This window comes from Wyeomyia smithii, chromosome 3 (genome assembly GCF_029784165.1).
Source record: "Wyeomyia smithii strain HCP4-BCI-WySm-NY-G18 chromosome 3, ASM2978416v1, whole genome shotgun sequence".
Classification (NCBI taxonomy): Eukaryota; Metazoa; Arthropoda; class Insecta; order Diptera; family Culicidae; genus Wyeomyia; species Wyeomyia smithii.
Genome location: NC_073696.1, coordinates 192,460,832 through 192,472,080, shown reverse-complemented (window position 1 = coordinate 192,472,080; position 11,249 = coordinate 192,460,832). Strand labels below are relative to the sequence as shown.

General features: G+C 34.0%; 1 protein-coding gene across 8 annotated transcripts in view; it reads left to right on the top strand.

Moving 5' to 3' along the window:
- The first annotated feature begins 321 nt into the window (after positions 1-321).
- The window catches only part of LOC129726585 (signal peptide peptidase-like 3), a 46,026-nt gene continuing 35,098 nt past the window's right edge, over positions 322-11,249 (top strand). Inside the window, exons 1-3 of one of the 8 annotated variants that reach the window (XM_055683469.1) lie at positions 322-547; positions 745-841; positions 1,929-2,258. The gene's annotated coding sequence lies outside the window, so the exon portion shown is untranslated. Of the gene's footprint in view, positions 725-744; positions 842-1,928; positions 2,259-11,249 lie in introns of all 8 variants that reach the window. The other 7 variants (XM_055683468.1, XM_055683464.1, XM_055683470.1 and 4 more) reach the window with 7 other exon arrangements.

The window sequence follows — 11,249 nt, the reverse complement described above, 5'->3', positions numbered from 1 at the left end:
TGTTTCCTACAACTTATGACGGTATTCTGAATTAAACGCAAAGTTTCCCTAAAACAATATCTAGAAATTTTTCATAAGAATTTTAATTGCATTTAAGGTATCTAGTCTAGATGATTTTTATTGTATGTTTTTTTGATTTAAAATTTAATTTGAAGTCATATTATATGTAATAAATATAACATCAACAAACATGTCATATTTTTAACATTTTTATCTAGCTCAGTGTGATAACTGGCAAACGCTCTGCAGCATAAGTTTGAGCATAAGAGTGAATAAAAGTCACCAACTTGCTATAAATAATTATGGCACCTATGCTTGAAATGTCACAGACACCAACATATAATGCACACATCGACTGAGCTAGCTGAACTCCCGATCGTCGACTTTGCTTTGGCGGTGGAGAAACAAATAAAGTTTGTTGAATACTCGTACCTGTAAAGTGAAGTAGTGAAAGATTGCAATCGAGTGGTCCGTGGTACGGTAGTCCGCTGGTGTCGTCATAATCGTGAAGTGCTAATTCGTAGTTTTAAGAGTGCCATAACGAAAGGTGAAAACTTTTTCTCGCTACTGAAACTTCAGGTTGAAATTAAAATAATTGGAAAAGCGATTTGCTGGTTATACAGGTGTGCTACTATCAGACAGGTTCAATGATAATAGATGCAATTCTGCATCTGAATCGTGACAGCAAATTTTCATAGCAGAAGATTGACAAGTGTTAATGTATGTACGTATTTTCAATTTTAGCGAAGGCTGGACAAAAAAAAACTAGTGGGAGGGGTGTCAAGAAAACAAAAAAGTTTCTTTTGATGAAGAGTAACACAATGAAGGGCTCTAATTAATGGTTAGTATCATGAATTGGAGCAGCAAGTCCTAGTTCCTCTTATGCCATGGCAGCTTAGCAGGCAGGGCATCCGACTTTATGGCACAGACTTTATAGAATTGGGGGAGATAGATAGGTGTGTGAGTGTTCTATTATGCAAAAACATATTGAAATCTCACTTTACTGTCGGCGTTCAAAATTTAAACTTTTTTGTGAATAAAATATTTGCAGTATTTATTTAAAAAAATGATCTTAGTGTCTCACTACTAAACTTCTAACTTTTGTGATGCATCCAAATTGTCATTAAAATAAATTCGCCATAGTTAAAACATGTTAAAATTGTGTAACTTAGGAAATCGATTGATGTAATTTTTCGAGTTCGTATTAAATATCAAGCGTCAACGCCTATTGCTTTAAACATGTAAATATTTAGCTTCGATTCCAAAATATTTCTACGTCAAGTCTTGATTGGACAGATAGTTAAAAATCAGCGCTAGAGGAAGGATGAATTATACTGCTATTCAATTTAAAATAATATCTTTGGGCGAGCGTCTGTTTCAGAATTATTGAGTAAATTGAAACTAGAGTTTAACCACCTATCATATACTGGCATTTGTGAGATATAAACCTGTTAGTCAAACACCGTGCGCAAATATGTTGCCTTGCAAATGTATGCGTATACTTCCAAGCCCATGTTGAGACATGCCGACCTCTCTCTATTGTTTGGGCCAAAATAGCTTCCACTGGACAGAGACTTCACAGCTAACAGCACAACTCCCGCAGTTGTAAGCTTAGGCAACAACTCTGAACCGCCTAACAGTTGTGTTCCTTGGTACAATAAGTTATGTTTCGCAAAGATTTTGACGCAGATCAGGGGGGCAAAATCCAGTGGCATGCTCTATGACTATTGAGAGTTAGATCTAGTTATCTGCATACTTGGCAGAATAGTGCATGAAAACGAACGGTAATAATACCGAACTGACGAAAGTGACTCAGCCAAGCCCTGCAGACGTCACGGATATTAAGCACATATTAAGATCCTAGTGAAGTGACGTTTTTTGGTGTGTGATTATTTAATCAGCTGTCTTTTCCAATTTTCGCTATGCAGTGAGTAAGAAGCTGATCTCCGCTGATGGTAAGCTACACCATAAGCGGTTGAATGCGACCAGACGAGGAGTAAGAAAAAAAGCTGGCAACTTTTTTGGTGCGCCGTGGAATTGAAAGTGGATCAAAAGCTCCAGTAGTCAGAAGCGGAGTGTCTGTAGTAGCAAAAAATAAGAAGAAAACCCGTAGTAATTAAACAAGTGAATAGTGTTTGTGGTTGGTAGTGGCTGGATACAGTTTGCATAAATTTGGAATTGATGTTTCCCGGATATCTGACCGAATCTTGATACAAAATACCAGCGCAGGTAGCTGGATCGAAACACCCATTGAAAAGGTAAGTCTTATTCCAACTGATCGCTTTCCCTTTCTCATGGTTTCCAAATAAAAAAAAGCTTGTTTTTTACGCGCAGAGACCTTATTCTCCAATCATTTTGTTTTCTGTCGCAGCATTTAAGTTGTTGATTTTTATTCGTGAGCGATCAGCTTGCAGGTAAAGTCTAATACATACCTCTAATTGCTTAGGTGTATACCTTCCACAACAAATGTTCAGTTGACTAATTTAATTTTATCAGTTGTATGTTATTATGAAATACTAGTTGAACATTCCCGGCGATGCTCGGGATCAAAGGCTTCAAAGACAGATTTTTTTTTATATTTCATTGCTGCATTAGCTCAACTCACTTCAAAAATATAATTTACATCTTATACTTCCATCATCACTTTAAGTAGGGTGTCGAACGTCTTCGTCAGTGGTTTTCTTCGGACCTTTTTTGCATAAGATTGCGCCAGTAAAACTACCGAAGAAAACCACTGACGAAGACGTTCGATACCCTGCTTCAATATTCTGAGAACGCGCAGAACGGAAATACCCATATTGGATTGTTTTTTGTGATTTTGGGCTGATTTACAGAAACTGGAAGTCACCATTTTGGATTTCAAAATGACGTATGGAGTTCCACTTTCGAAAGTATTGAAATTGTTGGCCAAATATCACTTTAGAAGTCATAAATTTGCATGTTTCATGTAGTTTTGTGAATAATATATCAAATTTAGTAATCAGATACTTGTTATTTTTCTTCAAATGGTCTTCTGAACGTTAACAAACATTTTAATGAAAAAAAATTGTGTCATCGCTATAAAATGACGTATGGAGGTCCACTTTCGGAAGTATTGAAATTGTTGGCCAACCGGAAGTCGCCATTTTTTAATCCACAAAACTTTGTAGAAAATAAGAAAATAAAAGATTTTTAATGCTTAAGCTGCCTCTTAGTCGATATTCAAACAAACGAAAAGTAACCATTCCTGCAGCTAAATGTGAGTTTTAGTTTGGATTAACGCAAAAAAGTAAAACAGTAAGATTAAGAGCTGAATGACCTTCTGGTTAAAAGCTCTCTAATAAAAATCAAATTCAAATTCAAAAGTACAAAAGTAAATCGAATGCCGTAAAATGTAACTATTCACAAAACTACGAAAACATCAGAAATGTAAAATGTTCATGCTCGAGACATGGGTTATTCTGCAAAAAAAAATTGTAGATGAAAGAACAACGAACATTTTATTGCAAAAAAAAAACAAATCATTGAATTTTGATTCAGAGGCGAATTGCGCATAAAAAGTCAAAATTTCGCATGTAATCGTATAAAAACGTATAAATTAAAATAAAATATTTTTCGGTGATTTTCTGTATTCTGTATGCTGTATGTGGTCCTCGTGGCTCTGTGGTTAGCGATGTCGATTGGCTCCCACACGGTTGTGATATCGGGTTCGAACCCCGATCAGGTCGAGAATTTTTTCGAATTGCAATTTTTCTCGACTCAGCTCTGGGGCACGCTATTAGAAGGCTGCAATATTGTTGTGCTGTATACACAAAATCATCTTCAAACATAGATTTTATATTTTAACATAAACAAACATTTTAATGAAAAAATAATCACATGTCATCGCTTTGAATTTTGATTTAGAGGCAAATCCAGCATAAAAAGTCATAATTTTGCATGTTTCACGCAGTTTTGTGAATAATATCTCAAGTTTTAGTAATCATATACACTTTATTTTTCCTCAAATGTCTTTCCTGAACGTTAACAAACATTTTAGTGAAAAAAAATCATATGTCAACGCTTTGAATTTTGATTTAGAGGCAAATTTAGCACAGAAAGCCATAATTTTGCGTGTTTTCGGTAGTTTCGTTAATAATATCTCAAGTTTTAGTAATCAGATACTAATTATTTTTCCTTACATATCTTTCCTGAACGTTGACAAACATTTTAATGAAAAAAGAATCACATGTCATCGCTTTGAAATTAGATTTAGAGGCGAATTCAGCATAAAAAGTCATAATTTTGCTTGTTTTACGTAGTTTTGTGAATAAAATCTCAAGTTTCAGTAAACAGATACTTGTTACTTTTCTTCAAATGTCTTTCCTGAACGTTAACAAACATTTTAATGTAAAAAAAAATCACATGTCATCGCTTTAAATTTTGATTTAGAGGCAAATTCAGCATAAAAAGTCATAAAGTTGCATGTTTCACGTAGTTTCGTGAATAATATCTCAAGTTTAAGTAATCATATACTATTTATTTTTTCCTCAAATGTCTTTCCTGAACATTAACAAACGTTTTAATGAAAAAAGAATCACATGTTAAATTTTGTTTTAGAGTCAAATTCAGCATAAAAAGTCATAATTTTGCAAGTTTTACGTAGTTTTGTGAATAAAATCTCAAGTTTTAGTAAACAGATACTTGTTACTTTCCTTCAAATGTCTTTCCTGAACGTTTACAAACATTTTAATGTAAAAAAAATCACATGTCATCGCTTTAAATTTTGATTTAGAGGCAAATTCAGCATAAAAAGTCATAAAGTTGCATGTTTCACGTAGTTTTGTGAATAATATCTCAAGTTTTAGTAATCAGATACTAATTATTTTTCCTCAAATGTCTTTCCTGAACATTAGCAAACGTTTTAATGAAAAAAGAATCACATTTCATGGCTTTGAATTTTGTTTTAGAGGCAAATTCAGCATAAAAAGTCATAATTTTGCAAGTTTTACGTAGTTTTGTGAATAAAATCTCAAGTTTTAGTAAACAGATACTTGTTACTTTCCTTCAAATGTCTTTCCTAAACGTTTACAAACATTTTAATGTAAAAAAAATCACATGTCATCGCTTTAAATTTTGATTTAGAGGCAAATTCAGTATAAAAAGTCATAAAGTTACATGTTTCACGTAGTTTTGTGAATAATATCTCATGTTTTAGTAATCATATACTATTTATTTTTCCTCAAATGTCTTTCCTGAACATTAACAAACGTTCTAATGAAAAAAGAATCACATGTCATGGCTTTAAATTTTGTTTTAGAGGCAAATTCAGCACAAAAAGTCATAATTTTGAAAGTTTTACGTAGTTTTGTGAATAAAATCTCAAGTTTTAGTAAACAGATACTTGTTACTTTCCTTCAAATGTCTTTCCTTAACGTTAACAAACATTTTGATGAAAAAAAAATCACATGTCATCGCTTGAAAATTTGATTTAGAGGCAAATTTAGCATAGAAAGTCATAATTTTGCGTGTTTTAAGTAGTTTCGTGAATAATATCTCAAGTTTTAGTAATAAGTTACCTATTATTTTTTCTCAAATATCTTTCTTAAACATCAACGAACATATTTATGAAAAAAGAATCACATGTCATCGCTTTGAATTTTGATTTGGAAACAAATTAAGAATAAAAAGTCATAATTGTGCATGTTTCACGTAGTTTTGTGTATAATATCTCAAGTTTTAGTAATTAGATAACTATTTTTTTTATAACTAATGTCTTTTCTGAACATCAGCGAACATTTTCATGTTAAAAAACCTACATGTCACCGCTTATTATTTTTGATTTAGAACGATTCAAAATGATGATGAATACTGTACACCACAGAGACTGAGGGAATAATATCAATAAGATCAAGCGTTACGGAATTTCATTTTTATATAGTAGATAACTATAGGTAACAAATGGAGTAATCTATGTTATTTTTTAAATGCAATGTTTCTAGTGAGTCTATGAACTAAAATGAATTATAATCATCGCGAATTTTCATCTTACATATATTTGCTGCGTATCCAACATCTCGATAGTCCGCGGTTCCCTTGACAGATATGAAAAAAGTCCAGCAAAAATTCCATTTAACTTGAAATGGTTGCAGGAACAACTCTTCACTCTCATATTAGAAAAAGATAGCATGATGTCATCCTCTTGGTTATATGTACACTAGAGTCTTTTTTATGATGGGGATATGCAGCGCGTGAAAAAAACACGTTAATTCCGAAGTCCGTGTAAAAACGCCTCAATTCCAAAATTGCTTAAGGTTTTTAATCATTTCTGCTAAATACATACTATGAAGTAGAAACAATATCAATGTTATTTCCACCTGCGAATCCAGCAGATTGGCAAGGAAAAATATAAAAAAGGATTGGGCCAAATCAGTGAGTATTCAGTAATTTTATTAAGTAAACTCATCGGATACTGTAAATAAACGATTTGAAAATGGAAAACCATTATTAATATGCCGCGTAAAAATGCTTTTTCTGAAAAATCCGCGTGAAAAAAGATCTTAGTGTACATATAACAGATAACACATGTAAATAGACGATGTTCGACTGGTTCAATTGTTAAAAAAGATAAATTCTATTACAAATAAATGCAGCAGTTTTTTCTTTATGCTAAATCTGTTCGTTCAAAAATAAGACATAAAACAAATAAAAAAAATTAGTATACATACCCATTTCATGAGTAATAATAAATAGCACCTGCAACAAAAACGGTGTTCGAAATAGGTAAAACCAATGCCGGAAAACCTACCGCTGTCAAGCGAACCGCGGTGTAAATAGAGTTTACTGTTTTTGGTACGTCTCACTGACTTTATGCGAGCCTTTCTTCATTTACTTATTTATCATTAGTTACTTTCATTGGTTCACCATTTATATTCACTCACTAGATTATTAGCATATTGAATGAAAGGTAAAAGAAACTGAATTGTAAAAGTATCAATCTAAAGTTTTTGGTTTTAAATCATTTCATAAATTTGAACTTTTCAACATCAAAAAAAGTTTCTAAAAGTATTTGTATAGATAATGACGAGAGTTACTATCATTCATATTACTTAACAATATTCCGCGCATTCAGAAAATATATTTTCATGAATTTAACATTAAATTTTGATAACGGTAAATCAGCTAATTCATAAGTGTGAATAGCGTTTTTCAATTATTCACATTCTTTCTTTTCAAACGAATGTTGAATACGCACATGAGTTCTGATATAAACAACAAGATGGTTTGACGGCGTGTAGAGAATGTTTTGAAGGTTTAAAACAACACTGCAAAATATAAGGATAGCAGGGCTGAAGGCAAGTCACTTTTAAGTGACTTGGTCACAATTTTGAGGCTGGCCACTAAAAAGTGTCTATTTTCGGAGCAATTTCACTAAAGTCACTTTTTCTTTCATTTAGTCAAAATAGGTTAAATTTTGATGATGAATTAAAGCGGGAGTATAATATGTTATTGAACCGAAACCTTTTCTTATTGTTATTGTTGTCATTAAACCTCATTTAATCGTACAAAATTACGTCTATTTACTGTTGATTTGATGTCGTTGGAAGACCACGAAAAACCAATTAGGGGCTGGAGGTTGAAAGGCAAACCATGTGGCCTTTATTTTTGCTAACTTTTATATTTTTGTATTTTATCCAAATACCATTTCGTCAAGTCAAGAGTTATTTTTGCTCTTACAGAAAAACAATGTGTTCATGGTCGATTTACCGTTAGATCGTATCATTAAAAATTGAGGAGCGCTTCAAGGTTTGATAATTTGCCTGTTTAGCTAATTCAAACAAATTTTTGAAGCAACGCTAGGTGTATTAAATCGATATAGTTTATGAGGATAAAGATAAAATTATGTCATTAAACGAAATTTTATAGAAAAAATTGTTGAGATCAGAAAAACTACAATGCTTCAGAACTGAGAACATCGTTACTTGAAGCTGCTCTTTAGAACAAAAAAACACTTCTTACTCAATTTTTTTTCAACTACAAATTTTATAGTGAACGTTTACCTGAGCCTTTTTTTGGTAGTTTTTTTTTTGCCACACCTAGTGGTATAGCTCCCATCCAGAATGTCAGGCCAATCAGACTTCAAGAAGTCGTGCCTCAAACCGGTCGAAGTTTCACTTTTTTGACCGATGTAAAAAGACAGACTCATGAAAATGTCAAAATCGATTTTTTTAATCAAACGTCTTCGAAATGCACGAAACTTCAAGATCGGGGGTTGTGGTAACATTGAGTTTCAACGTTCCATGCTTTTCTTAGACATTTAGCATCAGAAAAAAAACCGATATCGAAAATTTCATAAGGCACCTGTTCTTTTATTTTCATCGGTCAAAACTTTGATCTTTTTAAAGCACGACTTCCCGAAGTCCGACTGCAACGGCTAAGTTAATCTTTTAGAGCTTCGTGAAGAAAAGTAGGAGGGTGGTATTCAAGACACGACCGCATGACGTTGGACTACGGTATTCTTATATTCCATTAAAACAAATAATAGAGAGAATTGCAACTCCAGTATTTGCTGCAATTTTATCTAACAGTGCATTTCTGAATGCTGAGACGTTAAAACGTTATAAATAATTATATATACTAAAAGAATGGATATCTTTTATTTAATCGCTGTCATTTCATATATATTCGAATCAACCCTTTGTTTGCTGCACTACCAAGACAATCATTGATTTGAGCGAATTGGTAAAATTTTCCTATCTAAGCAAAAAGCAAACTTTACGAAACTATCTGAAATTGGAGCCCAGAACGATTCAATCGAAAATTTTAAATTTGAAAATTGTTTGACATTTAATCGATAAAACTCATGCTAGGTTAGTTCCAGCCCAGCATATAACTTCATGTATTTGAAAAAAAAAACGTTTGGTTCAATAACTCAATATGGCAAGAGCTCAATCACACGTTTTTCGGTAGTTGTTATCAAGGTTTGGGCGAGTGACAGGAAAATATCTTAACTTCTTCAGTTGTGATTTAGAGCATTTCTAATTGTTTTGTTATTTTTCACGATAGCGACAAGTTTGTTTCTTTCTCTGTGTGCGAGAAACAAAATCAAAACCGCGCACCGAGAAACAAAAACGAAAATTTAATGAATGCTCATTGAGAAAACTTGCAACTCTTTTTACCAATAATTTATGATACTCAAAAGAACCCGTTTTGATCTAAATCAAATTTCTAGTAAATAAGTGTTGATCATTCATAGGTAGTAATTTTTCCTCGATGAATAAAGACTGGCTGAAGAAGTTAAAATCGCTGCTGTAAAATCAAATTCACAACTGTGTTCGTTAAGACGTTTTAATATTTTCAATGACAATAATAATCTTCGATAAACTCCCGCTATAGTTATTCACACACATGCTATAACTATCTAAACACGCGTTAAAACTATTCATACACACGCTGTAGCTATAGCTATTCATACACACGCTATTCCTTTCCATACATCCGATACAACTATCTATACACACGCATAAGCTATCCAACCATGTGCTATTACTATCCATACATACGCTATAACTAATCATTACACACGCAGCAGCTATCCACACACAAGCTATAACTATCCGTACACACGCTGAAGATATACACGCAATAGCCATAATATGCTACACATGCTAGTGTCTTACACACGCTATAGCTAGCCATACACACGCAACAGCGCCATCCCTATCATCGCAAATGTCATAGCAATACAGATGCACATACGCTATATGTGCACACTGCACACACACTAAATGGCGGTAGCTTTCCTAGTGGCGGTGCTGGCTCGTGCAGTTTCTGGCAGTTCTGGCAGTTTCGTGCAGTTTTCACCTAACGATATCTGAATTGGATTACCGCTGGTGGGGTCCAACTCAGATCGAAGGAGAACCGAACTGAATGAAGAAATGCAGCTGCCCACTACCTCCGCCGCTGCTGCCTGATACCACCGCTCTGGTTCTGCTGCAGCTCAGTTTGGCCGCTGGAATCAGCCACCGCTGCTGATTTTACAAGACCGGCCTGGTGGCCTTCCACTTGTTAACTGATGAGGCCTTCCACTTGCTATGAGACGACACAGGCTATTATATAGCCCAAAGCAAAAATCCATCCGCGAGCAAACAAGAAGCGAGCTTGTGATTGGTTGAATGTGCACGACTTTTAACACAACTTCTAACTAGTTTAGTATCGAAAACATATTTAAATTATTATATGACAATCTTGCGCAATATTTCCCCTATCAATCAAGCCATTGGTGTTTAGAATCTGTTCAGTGGTAATGATAAAAGAAGCATTTAAAACGGTGTTGAAACACCTGTTGCAGCTACCGAAAGCGAGCTCGTTATTGGTTGAAAGCTGCGAGACTGTTTACAAAGTCAGATCGGTTGTATCCGTTAGTGTCGACTGTGCTTGTGAAGAGAGGTGGTGATTGGTTGCTCGGTATGATTTAGACAATCGATGTGATTTATCAATTTTTCAATAGTGTATCTCGAACAATAGGTTATTTTTGTTACATAAATTCAACAGTAAAAGAATTTCTGATCGGTTGATGCCAAAACCTCGAAATTCTGAAAAGAAATGACTGATATATAAGCGCTCAAAACCTGACCACTTTTCCCTGGTTTTCCCCGGTTGAATTACTAGATTTTCAAATTCAGGTGTCTAACTTCGATATAGACGTTAGTCCAACGTCAAAAAAAAACAATTAACTTTTCCAATTTTTATTCCTGTCCTTTTCTAGCTTTTTAATTCTTGGCGTTGTCCCTATCACTTTCAGTTACTAAGAAAGGAAAACTTTATCGCCACTCTTTTTTCAGTTGCCTACTTATTCCACTGCCGTCGTTGTTTTCCATAGGAAACGGGGTGTTAGGTTCAGCACTTTATTCGGGCGAAGGAATAATGTCGGGAAAATATATTATTTTGGACTATGCATCGAATGTCTTTCTGTCTATGGGAATGAAATTTTGTGACTATACCATGGTCTGTGAAAGAGGCTCTTGCATGAATAAACTGAAATTTTGCATGGGGATTTTTTCGAGAAGACGAAAAAAGACTCAACTACGCAATGTTTCATTTTAACAGCACATGTATTGCAGGATAAGCGGTATCGCTAATTATAGTAGGAAAACACTTCAGTTTTTACGCTGCTCCCTCATTTTCTCTCCAATATTCTCCAGTACTCTCTACTACAACGCAAACCATATTGAGAATGAGTGAAGTTTCAGAGCGAGTAACATGAGTGCGCCAAACTACTATTTTTGTCG